The sequence below is a fragment of the Cebus imitator genome, unplaced genomic scaffold (genome assembly GCF_001604975.1).
Source record: "Cebus imitator isolate Cc_AM_T3 unplaced genomic scaffold, Cebus_imitator-1.0 Scaffold418, whole genome shotgun sequence".
NCBI classification, from domain to species: Eukaryota; Metazoa; Chordata; class Mammalia; order Primates; family Cebidae; genus Cebus; species Cebus imitator.
The window spans coordinates 1,348,375-1,364,943 of NW_016107733.1; the positions used below are offsets into that span (position 1 = coordinate 1,348,375).

A 16,569-nucleotide genomic window follows, 5' to 3' on the forward strand; every position below is an offset into this window, starting at 1 on the left:
CATGTGATGCTTGATATAAAATATTTGCCTTTTGTTTAACATAGTAAATTGATCATTACTTAGCTACCCCAACTCAAACTTCTGATCAAGACTCAAAATTTGCAGCACCAACTTCTACCAGAATTCTGACTCTGTTGACTTGAAATAGCAGAGGAGTAAACACTTTTCCATCATTAATATGAAAGAATTTGAGGCATTAGAAATAGCCCTGGACTAAAGAAACAGGTACTAAGAATGGTGTTTCCCAGGAAATGTATGTGGCCAGGAACGTAAGTCAGGAATGAAGAATCCCCAATAAGCGTTGGAGAGGAGTGTCTGCTTTCGTGGACTCTCATATCATTCCACTCCAGACTGGCTCCTGAAAACCTCTTGTTCTCCGTTTGCCAGGACAGTGTCTTGTGCACTCCCCCATGGCCTGAGAGAGACTTAGGGAGGGTTATCAGCAGTACCAACCAAGGCAGCTTGGATGCTCCCCTCCAGCCTTCAGCAGCAGGCCCTCCTGGAGATAGGGGAAGGGCCATCCCCCAAATATTGATCAGCTGCTTCAATTTCAGCAACAGAAACAGACAGGTCTTGAGGTGTATGGAGCAGGTCCCACAGTTACTGCTGTGACCATCCACTGAGGTCTAGAGGCAAAACACTGAGAGAAACCCAAAACCCAGCTGAAGAATGGAAATGCACAGGGTCAAACTCCTCAGGTGGTGCCAATTTTCAAAACCCCAGGGCCCTCAAATCCAGGACTGTAGCCCAGAGAACTGGCTAAACCAGCTATGTCCCTACAGATCAAGACACATGCTATCCTTTAACTTCCTGCTGGCTGAAAGCTTTCTCTGAATGCCTCACTTGAGCTAAAGTCAGATTTTGACATTTAGTGTAATAATTCTCAAAAGACCCCACAATTAACTTATCACAATCATCTTTTGACCTCCCTTCTCAGTGTTTCTACATTCACTGAGAAGTCTCAGCCAACTTCCTACGACCCTCTAATAGCTCAGATGACCCTCTAATAGCTCAGATGACTCTTAACAGATGCATGCATTTGGATCATGTTAAGTTTGTTTTCCAGCACTCCTGTCAGCCTTTCAGAAAGGTGATTTTTCCCAGACTATGTACAATTTTACATGGTAAACAGACGCTTAAACAAACAAGCTTTGTTAACTTTTAAAGAAAGCACATAAATTATGCCATCACAAACCTTTCCCTTTTCAGGTTTGTAACTGGAGTATCATAAACATCAGACTTGATCATCTTTGACTCACAGTTCAGACGTCTGTGTCTTCAGGTGAGAACCAAATGATTCTTACGAAGGGTAGCAGCGCCCTCTGCTGGTTCGCTTTGCAGGCTAAGCTTTTACAAGGTGGAAGTCTGGGTATGAAGCCCTTTGATGGTGAAATCCCTTGTAGTTAAGAAAGGAAATGAGGTTTTGAATACGACGTTCTTCATTTCCTCAGCAACGCACATTGCAGCAAGGGGAGTCTCACATTTCTTCCATTATTATTTCTAGCATTTAACATAGCCAGCCACATTAGAACTGATGACACCTCGATGGCATTGTTCCCCATTACTAATGATGTGCAGAAAAACGATAAGGGGTGAGGGGTTCCATTCTTCCCACCCTTTTTAGTACTCCCCCTCCCAAACAATGGAGCAGCACCACTGGCAATCTCTGAGATGGTCCCTCAAGAGCCACAGGAGGACAAAGACAACCACTTGGGATGACAAGCCCTGATTCCATGCCACTGGACTGGAAATCAACTAAGAGCTTGAGTCTGCAATAAGACTCTCACAACCATCCACACACAGCATAGAATATCAATCCTGAAGGCAGCTGTCAAACTCAACCACCTCAACCATTTACTACCAAAGGAATCTCTATAAGTTCAGGAAACCAAGAGACCCTCCAGGTGGCTGGGGTACATTCAACAAAAAATAATTCGCCAAAGTCAACAAATATTTAGTAAGTGCTGACACTGTTCTGGTGCTGTGTAGGCACCAAGGAAACAGCGATGCTCCTGCGAGGTGAGAAAAAGCAACCCCTGCCCTTATGGAGCTTGTTGTCTAACGGAAAAGATAAATGATCCCCAAACGTAATTACAAACCATGACAAAAGACATGAAGGAAAGGTACACAATGTCATGTGGATATATAGTCTCGGGGAGTGGAGGCAGTTTCCCTGAGGAACTAACATTATCACTGAGATCAAAAGGACAAATAGTAGTTACTGAGGGTCGGAGTGGGCGTGGCATTCCAGGCAGAGATGAGCATGTGAAACACAGCTGCCAGGCAGAGGGGCAAGATCCTGGGCGTGACCTTTGCCACGGGCATCCATGTCTTTATTTATTTCTACTAAATTGACTAAATAAATAAATACAAATAAATCCTTCCCAGCAATTGACCAAATTCCTCCAGCAAACAGAATTGTCAGGTGGTGTGCTGGGAAATGAGAGGAGAGTGGCCAGGTCTTCTACAAAGTGGGCACTCTGTTTTTCATCCACCTGCTGGAAGTTACAGATTCCAGATTCCAGTGAGCTCTTTGCTTCATCTTTGCATCATTTTAGCATGTTGCACCATGTCTCCAATGCCAGAGCTTTTTTTTTTTTTTTTTTTTGGAGACAGAGTCTTGCTCTGTCTCCAGGCACCAGGCTAGAATGCAGTGGTGCAATCTCAGCTCACTGCAATCTCCACCTCCTGGGTTCAAGCAATTCTCCTGCCTCAGCCTCCCGAGTAGCTGGGGACCACAAGCGTGTGCCACCATGCCCAGCTAACTTTTGTATTTTTTTAGTGGAGATGGGGTTTCACCATGTTGGCCAGGATCTCTTGACCTCATGATCTGCCTGCCTCAGCCTCCCAAAGTGCTGGGATTACAGAGCTTTCTTTTATATGGGCAATATCTACTTACCTACATCTCCTCTGATGCTTAATAGACACCAGTCATTCTCCTTAGTGCTTGATAGTGACTCTACATAAAACATTCCTAGAATTTTATCCCAGTATTCTTGGACAATGCCTCAGTAAGGTGATCTGCAACATTATTTTACTTATTTATTTCTGCTACTTTAACAGTCATTTAGAGCTTACTACATGCCAGGCAAATTCTAAGTGCTTAACAAATAGTAACTCATTTCATCTTGATGATAATCCTTTGAGGTAGTTACTAATATTATTCCCATGTTGCAAATGAAGAAATTGAGGCACTAAGAGGGTAAGAAACTTTCCTGAGGTTTCCTGAGGTCATTCCACTACAAGTGATCAAGCCACAGTTTGAGCCCAGACAGTCAGTCCCCAGAATCCAGCTGGAAAGCATTCTTCCATGCAGCTTCCTCTTAGCAAAATTAGAGGTACTAACCAATAACGCTTTTTATTTATTTATTTATTTATTTATTTATTTATTTATTGAGATGGAGTTTTGCTCTTGTTACCCAGGCTGGAGTGTAATGGCGCGATCTCGGCTCACCACAACCTCTGCCTCCTGGGTTCAGGCAATTCTCCTGCCTCAGCCTCCTGAGTAGCTGGGATTACAGGCACGCGCCACCATGCCCAGCTGATTTTTTGTATTTTTGGTAGAGACAGGGTTTCACCATGTTGACCAGGATGATCTCGATCTCTTGACCTCGTGATCCACCCACCTCGGTCTCCCAAAGTGCTGGGATTACAGGCTTCAGCCACTGCGCCTGGCCCCAATATAACCCTTTTTAATCTAGTTTAATCTAGATGGGTAGAATCCTATCAGTTCAACCATCTGACAGCATCTCCAATCCTCCTCATCTGGCTCTCTTTGGCTTCTGTGTTAGCGCTGCCCCTTCATCTCCTCTCTGGGTATGGCAGCACCCACCACTGGAGCTGCTTTTGAGGCTCCAGATCTCCTCCCCTTCTCACCTCCACCCCACACCATGTCATAGCACTCTAGAAACGAAGATTTGTTCTGTTTTTAAACTTCATTATCCCACACTGCCTAAAGACTGCAGTTAACCCTCATACCGGGTTCTCCATGAGCTTGTCCCAGTTCACCTTTGTAATCTCATTTCCAAAGGCTACACCTCACTCCTTACCCCCAGACCAAACTTGCCCCTCCAGCAAGCCTGGCCCACCTGCCTCCCCAGCAGGTCTCCATATCCTCACATGGAACACCAGCTCCCATGGTCCACATCTGCTAGTCCTTCTGCTGGGAATGTCTTCCACCCACCTCGAGCTTCAATGCTGAGCTCAGCTAATACCTCCTTGCCAGGTCTCCTCTGATACCTGCATTTCTCTCCCTCTCTCACAAGGTCTTTCTTTTCTTTGTGCTGCCTCTCAACCTCCTGCATAACAGGCTGATGCCAGGCTGAGGACTGGAGTGAGGAAAATGGGCACTTAACACAGGAGCCAATGTAAGAGGGCACCAAAACGTTCAGTAATTAAGATAAATAATACTTCTGTTGTGGGGAAATATATATAATATTTACTCTTTTACCAATTTTTAAGCATGCAATTCAGTGGCATGAAATATATTCACATTGTACGATCATCACCTCTGTCCCTCTCAAGAGCTTTTTCATCATCTCAGAGAGAAGCTCTGTACTGTATCTATTAAACAATAACTCGCCATTCCTTCTTCCTCCAATCCTCGGTAACCACTATTCTACTGTCAGTCTCTATGAATTTGCTAATTCCAGGAGCTTCATATAAATGAATCATACAGTATTTATCCCTTTGTGACTGGCTTATTTCATTAGCATAATGAAGATATATTTTAATGCAATATTTTAATAATCAATATTAATGCCAAAAAGTCATGATAAACAAAGTATCAAAATTTTACAGAAAGTATCAGAATGACTGACACTTTTTCCTTTTGCTTCAGGTCCCAGTATAGCCCAGTGTATTAAAGATTTGGAAGTTTTGCTCATCATGGATTTTATTTTTGGCATTAATTTTTATTTTAAAAAATATTGCAAAGGCCAGGTGTGATGGTTCATGTCTATAATCCAAGCACTTTGGGAGTCCAAGGTGAGAAATCACGTGAACTAAGGAGTTTGAGACTAGCCTGAGCGACATGGCAAGAACCAGTCTGTACCAAAAAAAATCTTTTTAATTAGCTGGTATAGGAGTGCACACCTGTAGTCCCAGTTACTTGGAGGTTGAGGCAGGAGGATCACTTGAGCCAGGAGGTCGAGGCTGCAGTGAGCTGTGACCATGCCACAGCACTCCCAGACTGGGTGACAGAGAGATACCCTGTCCCAAAAAAATATAAATAACTAAATAATTAAAAAATTAAATCTGCATTAAAGTATTCTTTACCTTGATCACTGATTTTTTGGGTACTCCATTAAGTTTTACATGCAGAGAAAGTGCATGTAACGTGCACACTCAAATGCCCTACCCCAGGGCCAGCCCTGGTGGCGCCAAACCCTTTTCTCTTACCACCCCTAATAAGCACACAGCCAAAGGAAGAAATAGTATGCTTGCATGCAGACACAGCTTCAGAACAGGCCCTTCTGTGGCAGGCACCACCGCTCTGTGAGACTGCTTCCCCGAGGGTCCTCTTGGACTCCTGAGTCACCAGTGCACATCCCGCCGCACTGCACGGCATCTTGCTGCACTGTCATGATTTGCCTTTGGTTCATCTGCCTTTCTGGTCTGTGAGCTCTTTGAAAGCACAGACTGAATCTTTTTCATCTTTGTTCTCACACTGCCTCATCCAGGGTTGAGCTCACAGAAGACATTTAATTGTTGAACGAAAAGTTCCTTAACTCCCTTTTCCACCTTAATAACGATTCCAAGATAGCTAATTAGACTTTGCTTTCATCTAGTTTAGTTTCAACATCCCATAATCCATGTAGGTTCATATGAAAGGGCTAGAGACTAGAAAGCCCTAACTTTGGCACTCCTTAAAAAGGTCATTTCAGGGTTACCTAGTCTTTGACTTACTCTTGGTCCTGTAAACCAAGGACATCCCACTCACCATCCCTGTGGGCTGCTCTGCCAAGGAGGAGGGATGTGCCCGGAAGATTGCTGGAGCAGGACCTACTCCTCTTTTTCCAAGGTGCTGATTCCGCCTGGCTCTGCCTGGCAGAATGCTGTCTGCATGCTGGGCCTGGCTCTCTTTGCTGCCTCCCTCTTGGCTTACAGAGCCAGATGCACCTTCAAAGTAATGCCTGAACCCCTGTTTGGTTTCCTGGTCTTACTTCCTGTCTTGTGGCCACAGTCCTTACATTGGCTCAAAGTCTCAAACCACAGATTATGGCCAGTGTCCCCCGGGTTCCAGATCCTGGCATTGTGATTTATAGACTTCTCACATTTGAATTTAGTTTGGGCCCCATCATCTCAACTGAGATTTCACTTCTTATTTAATGCCAGTAGAAAAGGGAGTTTCCAAATTCTTAAGAGCCTAGAACTGTTCATCTGGCTCTATATTAAGAGGTCTTTAAGCAAAATCAAACATCACAACATGCAAACTCTCAGCTTCTGAATTTATCATCCTCCTCAGAGCCAAATGTTCCCACCCTAATGAAGTTTGTTTTGCCAATAACTAGGGTTATTCTTGGATCTCTTTTGCTTTAGCTGTTGGATCACAGTTAAATTTAACTTATAAATTTAACTTTATAACTAAAATGTTTCCTTCTTTCATTAAGGATGCTCACTGTTTTTGAGGTTCCTCCTTCCCTCCTGTCTCCATAAATAGTAAATTGCCTGTACAATTAAGCTCAACTAAGCAAAAAGGTATGATAGGGCAAAATGCCCAGATACAACGAGATGGCAACAAGCCTCTTGCAACTGCTATATCCATCACTTTTCACAATGCTTTAAAAGGAAGTCTGAGTTGAAAGCAATCCTCACTGCTCTTTCCAGTTCCATAAATGCCAAAGTTAACTTACAATACAGATCAAAACTGGAAGAAGAAATGGAAGAGTTCAAGATGTAACACTTGGCCAGGCACAGTGGTCACGCCTGTAATCCCAGCACTTTGGGAGGTCAAGATGAGAGGATCACTTGAGGCCAGGAGTTCAAGACCAGCCGAGTCAATATGACAAGACCCCATCTCTTATATATATTTTTTAAATGTCATCTTAATACTGTGGGAAAACAGCCAACTCATGAATTATAGTCATGTAATAAGTGTCCTTAAACATTCACAAAAGTATAGGCTAAAAATACTGTATATGTGTCATGTGAAATTGGATTTCTTTATAGTATCTCCATCTTGGATAGCTTGAAGAAATACGCAAGGATCACAATTATTATGTTATTGTTATTACTATGTTATTATTGTTACATACGCATACTGTATTAGCTTGCTAGGGCTATTGTAACAAAGTACTATATCCTAGGTGGCTTATAAAATAAAAATGTATTATTGTCTCATAGTTCTTTAGGCTACAACACAAAGATCAAGGTGTTGACAAGTATAGTTTCTTCTGGAGGCTCTAAGGGAAGGCTCTGCTTCAGGCCTCTCTCCTGGCTTGTAGATGGCTGTCTTCTCTCAGTGTCTTTTCACATCACCTTCTCTCTATGTGTGTCTGCCTGGGTCCAAATTTTCTCCTTTTATAAGTATACAAGTTATTTTGGATTAGGGATACTCTAATGTTCTCATTTTAACTTGATTACCTTTGTATAGATCTGATTTTGAATAAGGTTATATTCTGACGTACTGGTGGTTTGGACTCTATCATAACTTTTTGGGGATGACTTAGGGGGACAACACAATTTAACTCATAACACATACCATGTTCATCTTTTCATGCCTTACTTCACTTTAGGAAGAATGCAAGATATCCCTATGTATATATTGACATGAAAAGTAAATTTTAAAAATCTATTAGTGTACAAAACAATGTGAGCCTTTCCCATGCTCAAAGAACTTCCAGCAAAGGTACTTTTCATAGTGTGAGCACCAGCTATGCAGAGAACAAAGAAGCGGGGGCAACTCCCTTTGTTTATTTTGGGTCATGGTTTTCTGAGCTCTTTATGTCATTCTCAAGTTCATTAAGTTTTAGGATTTAAATGATTCATCTTATAATTTGTTGAAAGAGAAATCTGACTCACCTCCATCACAACTGATGCCCATGTCACTCAGTCAGAACTGGCTACATAATTCATGAGGCCCAGTGCAAAATAAAAATGGAGGACCCTTTGTTCAAAAATTAGAATTTTAAGACAGCAATATCAGAGCATTAAATCAAGTATGGGATCCTTCTAAACAGTTTGCAAACCCCTGGAGCCAGCCCTGAACTCAGTGTACTTGAGGCAATCATAGCAAATATACATTTTGAAATGGTAAAAATATTGCAAAATTGTTTACATTGGTGAAAGTTTTCATGGAAGGTGCAGGGCACAATTGACAGACCTCCAGTGACTATAAAAGGAAGAAACTGTGCTATTAGTCAAGATTATACTAACAATTTGAGGGATTGTGGGGAGAGCTTGATCTCAGAGGCTTACTGAAGGTTTACCTCTTGTGCAGGTCATTGGCAAAGGCTAGTTTGACAACAATCCTGTGAGGCTCTTCTCCAAGCAGCCTGGGGTGGAGAGTGGGGGTGTTCCATCTTTGAACTTCTTCACTATTGTCATGCAGTTGTTTGCTTCTAGCCACAAAAAGGGTAGAGAAAGAGGAGAGAAGGTCCACCCTGTCTTTCCTGCCGCATATCGGAAGTATCATATCATTAATGATGTTTTCATTGATCAGAACTCAGTTTAATGTTCCAACCTAATCTCATGGGAGGCTGGGAAAGAGTTTTCTTGTATGCCTAAGAAAAGGCAATAAATTGGTGAATATCTAGCTTGACTCTGCCACAGAAACTATAAGTTTTCATGGAAATAAAATAAATCTATCAACTGCACATGAAGAAGTGTTCATGATGTACACAGAACTGTGCTATTTTTAGAAAATATTAGAGAAAATATTTGTTTTCTTCCCTCAAAAATCATAGCGTTTTATTGCAGGGACAAAACACACACACCCCCAAAAGATCAGTATCAAAAGAGATTATTGTATCATCATGGGTGAGGACATTAAGAAAATTTCATACAGGAAGCCCTACTTAAGAAGAGTGTGGAACTAAATGAAGACCACCCAAATGAGAACTAGCAAAGGCTTTTAATCCTGCACTTGCTATGGCAAAGGAGTCAACCATCATCACCGACATTTGGCAGATATTCATAGGCAGACAAGGAAGAAGAAAGCTTTAGAGTGGAAAAAAGCAAAAACCTAATGGCTTCCGTTGGCTAGGAGAGGGAGTTCTCCAGCTCCTTATACTTCCCAGGTGAGGCAATACCCCACCCTGTTTCAGATTGCCCTCCTTGGGCTACTCCAACTGTCTAACCAGTCCTAATGAGATGAACCTGGTACCTTGGTTAGAAATGTGGAGGTCACTTGCCTTCTGGATCACTCTCACTGGGAAGGAAATGCAGACCAGAGCTGTTCCTATTTGGCCATCCTGGCAGAACAGCCACATGTTGATTTTATATCTATATGTGTGTTGTTATTATTGTCTTCCTTTAAAAAACTATCCTTCAACAATAATTTACCAATATATATCAAAATTACAAAAGCACATTCCCTTTGACCCAGCAATTTCCCTTCCAAGAATTCGTTCTACAGATATATTTGTAAATGTGCAAAAAGGCGTATTAACAACAGTCTTTTGCAACAAGATTGTAAACAACATAAACATCTGTAAGTAGGAGTCTTGCTTTACAATGAAACACACACTCATAAAAAATGAGGAAGTTTTTCTGTACTAATAAGAACAAGTTGACAAGACACACTTAGTGAAAGAAGCAAGGTACAGGAGTTGTTTATAATATGCTACAGTTATGCACAACCATAGAGGAGATATACGTGTTTTTGCTTGTCTATGATGGTACATCCTGGTAGGATACAGAAGAAACTGATAAATCTGATGGACTCAGAGGACAGAGATGGAGCTGGGGGGAATATTTTCATTAGATTAAACTTCTTTGCTGGTTGGTCATTCATTAGATGGTGAAGGAATGGGAGAGGAAAGGGAAGATTCACAAGACAACTTTCTTATTTCTGGACTGGAGTAGATGGTTGTACTAATTGCAAGATAGAATATCCAAGGGGACAGATTGAAATGGACTATCCAGGTGGAGACTGCTATAGTTAGGTGGACATAGGGAACCAGATCTCAAGAGAGAAATCTTCTTCTGAATCTAGCGAAATTGGCAGCCTTGCAAAAACAATCTGTACTAACCTTACTTCAGGGGCTGAGCTGCCCTGGGGATCTGCATTCCACTCAGTCACTCTCCTTTACCCCTTGTCAAAGAACATAGAAAATCACGTTTGCCCACTTCCTGACCTCCTGTTAGGAATCAACTAGAGCACAAACCTTGTCAGAATAACCTGCTTTTTTAAAAGAGTATATTCTGAGATATTTGTATATAAAATTATGTAATATTTGAGATTTGATTTAAAATATTGCACAGAAGTGATAGGAAATAGGTGCACATATAGATGAAACAAGACAGCTTTAAGTGGTCACTGATTAACCTGAGTAATGGGTACTCATGGGTTTATTATAATACTATATATATATATGTGTGTGTGTGTGTGTGTGTGTGTGTGTACATATATATATATATACATATGATTGAAATTTTCCCTAATATAAAGCTTTTTAAAATAACACTGCCCAAGCCTCACCCCCAAGCAATTAAATAAACCAGAAATCCTAGAGTTAGCTTTAGGTAACAGTAGAATTTAAAACTCTGTCAGGTGATGCCACCATATAGCCAGGACTGAGAATTGCTGTTAGTCAAACTTTAGTTTAGCACTATGCCACCTGTCATTGCATCATTGCTACCATGCTCTCCCTCGCACCCAGCCTCAGTCACCTGCTTCTGAGCCTGACCACAAATCTTTGATGTCTTAGATCTAGCCTCCTACAATGATTCATTTTGAATCCTAGCAAGGAAAGTGGCAAATGAAAATAGGGAGAAGACAGACTTTTTTAATGTAATGTGAATTCCCCAGTGTTTATTAATTTGAATGACATGTTGTCTATAAACACAGCACAATGTCAACTTGCTCCTGCTCAGGGACAAGCTTCTTGGTGCCTTGAAGACCAGACACCAAGCTTGCTCCAACCAACTCAATCCCAACCACAGAACTGAAACATGCATACCTTGAAGCACAGACCCTGTTTCGGAAAGCTTTCAGTGGCTGTTTAACTGGTTCCAGCACATCTCTACTGAGAAGGCACCTGTGGTGTGCACCAGAAGGAAGCCAGATTTGGGTTTGCAGACCAATTTCACCCCTCATAAGATCTGTGATTCAAGGAAGTTGTCTTAACTGGTATGAATGTGCTTTCTACATCAGTATAAGGAGTAAAACATATTTTAAATGGTTGAGGGCAACTTAAAACAAAATACCATACTATTTAAGGTATCTGATGGCTCCACGCAGTAGTTCACACCTGTAAACCCAGGACTTTAGAAGGCTGAGGTGAGTGGATCACCTGAGGTTGGGAGTTTGAACCCAGGCTGGCCAACATGGTGAAATCCTGTTTCTACTAAAAATACAAAAATTAATCAGGTATGATGGTGCACACCTGTAATCCCAGCTATTTGGGAGGCTGAGACACAAGAATCACTTGTACCTGGAAGCTGGAAGTTGAAGTGAGCCAAGATCGCACCACTGCACTCCAGCCTAAACACCAGAGTGAGATTCTGTCTCAAAAAATAAAAATGTACCTGATGTCTGGTCATGGTGCTGTAATTCCAGCACTTTGGGAGCCCTAGGTGGAAGGATTGCTTGGGCTCAGGAGTTCAAGACCAGCCTGAACAACACAGTGAGACCTCATCTCTACAAAAAAAAAAAAAAAAATAGTTGGGCATGTTGGCATGTGCCTGTGGTCACAGCTATTCAGGAGACTGAGGCAACAGAATGGCTTGAGTCAAGGAGTTTGAGGCTACAGTGTGCTATGATCACGCCACTGCACTCCAGCCTGGGCAAAAGGGTGGGACCTGGTCTCACAAAATTATAAAAATAATAATAAAGTACCTGAGAAGTTACTTACAGGATTTCAAGAATCATTTGCTCCCTCTCCCTTTCCTGCTCCTTCGTTCATATCATCATAAGGTCGTAGAAATTCCAAGAACTTTCTGGCAACTGGCTTCTCTAGAAGGAGAACCATGAGAGGAAAGCACTTGCCAGACCTATGATTAAATATGATCCTCAGGCCAGCCTCTAATAAGTCCATGGCCTCCCCATAGTGACCCTGGACTACTGAACACTCAACATTCCCTTCTCCAAAGTCGACCTTCTCCTAAATCTGCAACTCTGGAAAAGACTCACCCTTGGAAGCCAGATAACATGGTGAATACTTCGTCCAATGTTTTAGTAATGTTTCCAGTTAATTAATTTCATATGAGGAAAGAAAGAGCTTATTAAAGGAGATGTCCAAAGAACATAGAAAATCACATGTTTGCCCACAGCAAATACCCCTAAGCCCTTGAACCCCTCTCTCTAGATGACCATGCCTAAACAAACAGCCAACTTTAAAATCACACATCACAATGCACCATGTGGTTTTGTGCACTCACCCCCGAGTTCCTGGATTATTGCATCTACTCTTTGGCATCCACTGCTCTTCCTTGAAAGTCTGGTTCCCAATTTTTTTTTTACATTTATGGTTTTTAAAAAGGATATTAAAAAGGATACAGATAACAGCCAGATGAAGAGAGAGACAGGACCCTCTCTTCCCGCCGCCCAAGATTCCGAAAGGAAAGAAGGCCAAGGGGAAGAAGGTGGCTCCAGCCCCTGCTGTCGTGAAGAAGCAGGAGGCCAAGAAAGTGGTGAATCCACTATTTGAGAAAAGGCCTAAAAATTTTGGCATTGGACAAGACATCCAGCCCAAAAGAGACCTCACCCGCTTTGTGAAATGGCCCCGCTATATCAGGTTGCAGTGGCAGAGAGCCATCCTCTGTAATAGGCTGAAAGTGCCTCCTGCAATTAACCAGTCCACCCAGGCCCTGGACCGCCAAACAGCTACTCAGCTGCTTAAGCTGGCCCACAAGTAAAGACCAGAGACGAAGCAAGAAAAGAAGCAGAGGCTGTTGGCCTGGGCCGAGAAGAAAGCAGCTGGCAAAGGGGACGTCCCCACTAAGAGACCACCTGTCCTTCAAGCAGGAGTTAACACGGTCACCACCTTGGTGGAGAACAAGAAAGCTCAGCTGGTGGTGACTGCACACGACGTGGATCCCATTGAGCTGGTTGTCTACTTGCCTGCCCTCTGTCGTAAACTGGGAGTCCCTTACTGCATCATCAAGGGGAAGGCAAGACTGGGACGTCTAGTCCACAGGAAGACCTGCACCACTGTCGCCTTCACACACGTTAACTCGGAAGACAAAGGTGCTTTGGCTAAGCTGGTGGAAGCTATCCACACCAACTACAATAACAGATATGATGAGATCTGCCGTCACTGGGGAGGCAATGTCCTGGGTCCCAAGTCTGTGGCTTGCATCGCCAAGCTAGAAAAGGCAAAGTCTAAAGAACTTGCCACGAAACTGGGTTAAATGTACACTGTTTCTGTAAATAAAAATAATTCATGCAAATTTTCCTTCAAAAAAAATAAATAAATAAAAAGAGAGAGACAGGGCAAGGAATGAGGGGCAGGGCACAGAACTCTGATGCCCTCTCTGGATGCTCTATCATCTAGACATTCCCACATGTTCATTAATTTGGAAGCTCTCTGAACCCCATAGTTGAGGAATTTTTATGGGGTCTTCATCATAGAGGCATTGTCAATTTGTTAGTTGTTGTGGGTACATAGTAAGTGTATGAATATTTATGGGGTACATGAGATATTTTGTAACTGGCATACAATAGATAATAATCACATCAAGGTAAATGGGGTACCCAGCATCTCAAGAATGTATCATTTCTTGTATTACAAACATTCCAGTTATAATCTTTTAGTTATTTTTAAATGTACAACAAATTATGTTTTACTGCAATCACCCTGTTGTGCTATCAAGTACTAGATCATGTTCATCCTATCTAGTTAGTGTATTTTTGTACCCATTAACCATTGCCACTTGACAACCCCCTCCCTCACAACTACCCTTCCCAGCCTCTGGTAACCATCATTCTACTCTATATCTCCATGAATTCAACTGTTTTAAATTTTAGCTCCCACAAACTAATGAGAACACGCAAAGTTTGTCTTTCTGTGCCTGGCTACTTTCACTTAACAATGTCTTCCAGTTCCATCCATGTTGTTGCAAATGACAGAATCTCGTTCTTTTATATGGCTGAATAGTACTCCATTGTGTATATGTACCACATCTTCTTTATTCATTCATCTGTTGATGGACATTTAGGTTGCTTCCAAATTTTGGCTATTGTGAATAGTACTGCAATAAACATAATAGTGCAGATATTGCTTTGGTATACTGATTTTCTTTCTTGGGGAGATAAACCTAGGAGTAGGATTGCTAGATCATATGACAGGCCTAGATTTAGTTTTTCAAGGAACCTCCATACTGTTCTCCACAGCGGTTATACTCACTGGCATTCCCACCAACAGTGTAGGAGGGTTCCCTTTTCTCCACATGCTCACCAGCATTCATTACTGCCTGTCTTTTAGATAAAAGTTATTTTCACTCTGATGAGATGATATCTCATTGTAGTTTTTGTTTGCATTTCTCTGATAATCAGTAAGGTTGAGGACCTTTTATATACCTGTTTGCCATTTGTATGTCTCTTTTTGAGAAATGTCTATTCAGATCTTTTGCCCATTTTTAAATTAGATTGTTAGATTTTTCCCCCCATTGAGTTGCTTGAGCTTCTTATATATTCTGGTTATTAATTCTTTGTCAGATGGATAGTTTGCAAAAGTTTTCTCCCATTCTGTGGGTCTTCACTTTGTTGATTGTTTCATTTGCTGCGCAGAAGCTTCTTAACTTGATGTGATCCCATTTGTCCATTTTTGCTTTGGTTACCTGTTCTTGCAGGGTATTACTCAAGAAACAGTTGCCTAGGTCAAAGTACTGGAGAGTTTTTCCAATGTTTTCTTTTAGTAGTTTCATAGTTTGAGGTCTTAGGTTTATGTCTCTAATCCATTTTGATTTGATTTTTGTATGTGGTGAGAGATAAGGGTCTAATTTCATTCTTCGGCATATGGATAGTCTTGCTTCTCAGCACCACTTATTGAGGAGACTGTCCTTTCTCCAATGTATATTCCTGTCAACTTTGTTGAAAATGAATTCAGTACAGATGTGTGGATTTTATTTCTGGTTCTCTATTCTGTTAAATTGGTCTCTGTGTTTGTTTTTATGTTGATACCATGATGTTTGGCTTACAATAGCACTATGGTATAATCTGAACTCAGGTAATGTGATTTCTTCAATTCTGTTCTTTTTGCTCAGGATGGCTTTGGCCATTCTGAGTCTTTTATGGTTTTATATAAGTTTTAGGATTATTTTTTCTATTTCTGTGAATAATGTCTTTGGCATTTTGATAGGGATTACGTTTAGTTTTTAGGCTGCTTTGGGTTGTATAGACATTTTAACAATATTGATTCTTCTAGTGTATGAATATGGACTATCTTTCCATTTTTTGTGTCCTCTTCAATTTTTGCATCAATGTTTTATAGTTTTTATTGTACAGATCTTTCACTTCTTTGGTTAAGTTTATTTTTAGGTATTTTATTTTATTTTGTTGGTGGCTATTGTAAATGGGATAACTTTCTTGATTTCTTTTTCAGATTGTTCACTATTGGCATATAGAAATGTTACTAATGCTAGTAATTTTTGTTATGTTGATTTTGTATTGTGCAACTTTACTAAGTTTATTGGTTCTAATAGTTTTGCAGTGGAGTCTCCAGGTTTTTCAAAATATAATATTATGTCATCTGCAAACAAAAATAATTTGACTTCTGCCTTTCTAATTTGGATGCCCTTTAGATCTTTCTCTTGTCTGATTGCTTCAACTAGGACTTCCTGATTTCCTAATTTTCACTGGAACTGGGAGTGAGGCCAGAGCCAGAAAAGAAATTATAACATCTACTCCAAAGTGCCTCTCAGGTAATCTGCACATGTATGCTATTCTGCAGCTGCCTCACTCCCTGCACATCCTGAGGCAGGAGAATTTGAGTGGAGTTTTCCACTCTCTCTACAATATACTCCTCCCTTTCTCACCCACAAAACATGCCTGGCAGCCCTGGTGACCACAATAAGCACATCACAAAAAGATAATCAAGGAAATTACTATCCCCGCCCCCCAACACACACACACACACACACACACACACACACACACACACACACACAGAATGCAGCAGCCTACAGCTCTGAGACCCAAACCAGTGCATGTCTTGCTTTCCTTGCAGTAACCCCAGTAGAGCCTCCATGTGCAGACTGCCTTGCTCAAGGGCTCCAATCAAGAGAGAAATGAGGAAGGGAGAAGAGGTACTCACCAAGTCATAAGCCCCAGTCTAGGGTTATGTCTACCAGAAAGAAGAGACTCCTTTGTTTAATTTGCATTAAAATACTGCATGAGCCGTTATAACTCTGGATGTTAAGATATATGAATTTTAAAGTAATACAGCCGAAATAATTCCACCGAGG

General features: G+C 41.4%; 1 pseudogene; it reads left to right on the forward strand.

The window, feature by feature from the left end:
• Positions 1-13,515, forward strand: part of LOC108289988 — a 28,017-nt pseudogene extending 14,502 nt beyond the window's left edge.
• Positions 13,516-16,569: the final 3,054 nt, after the last annotated feature.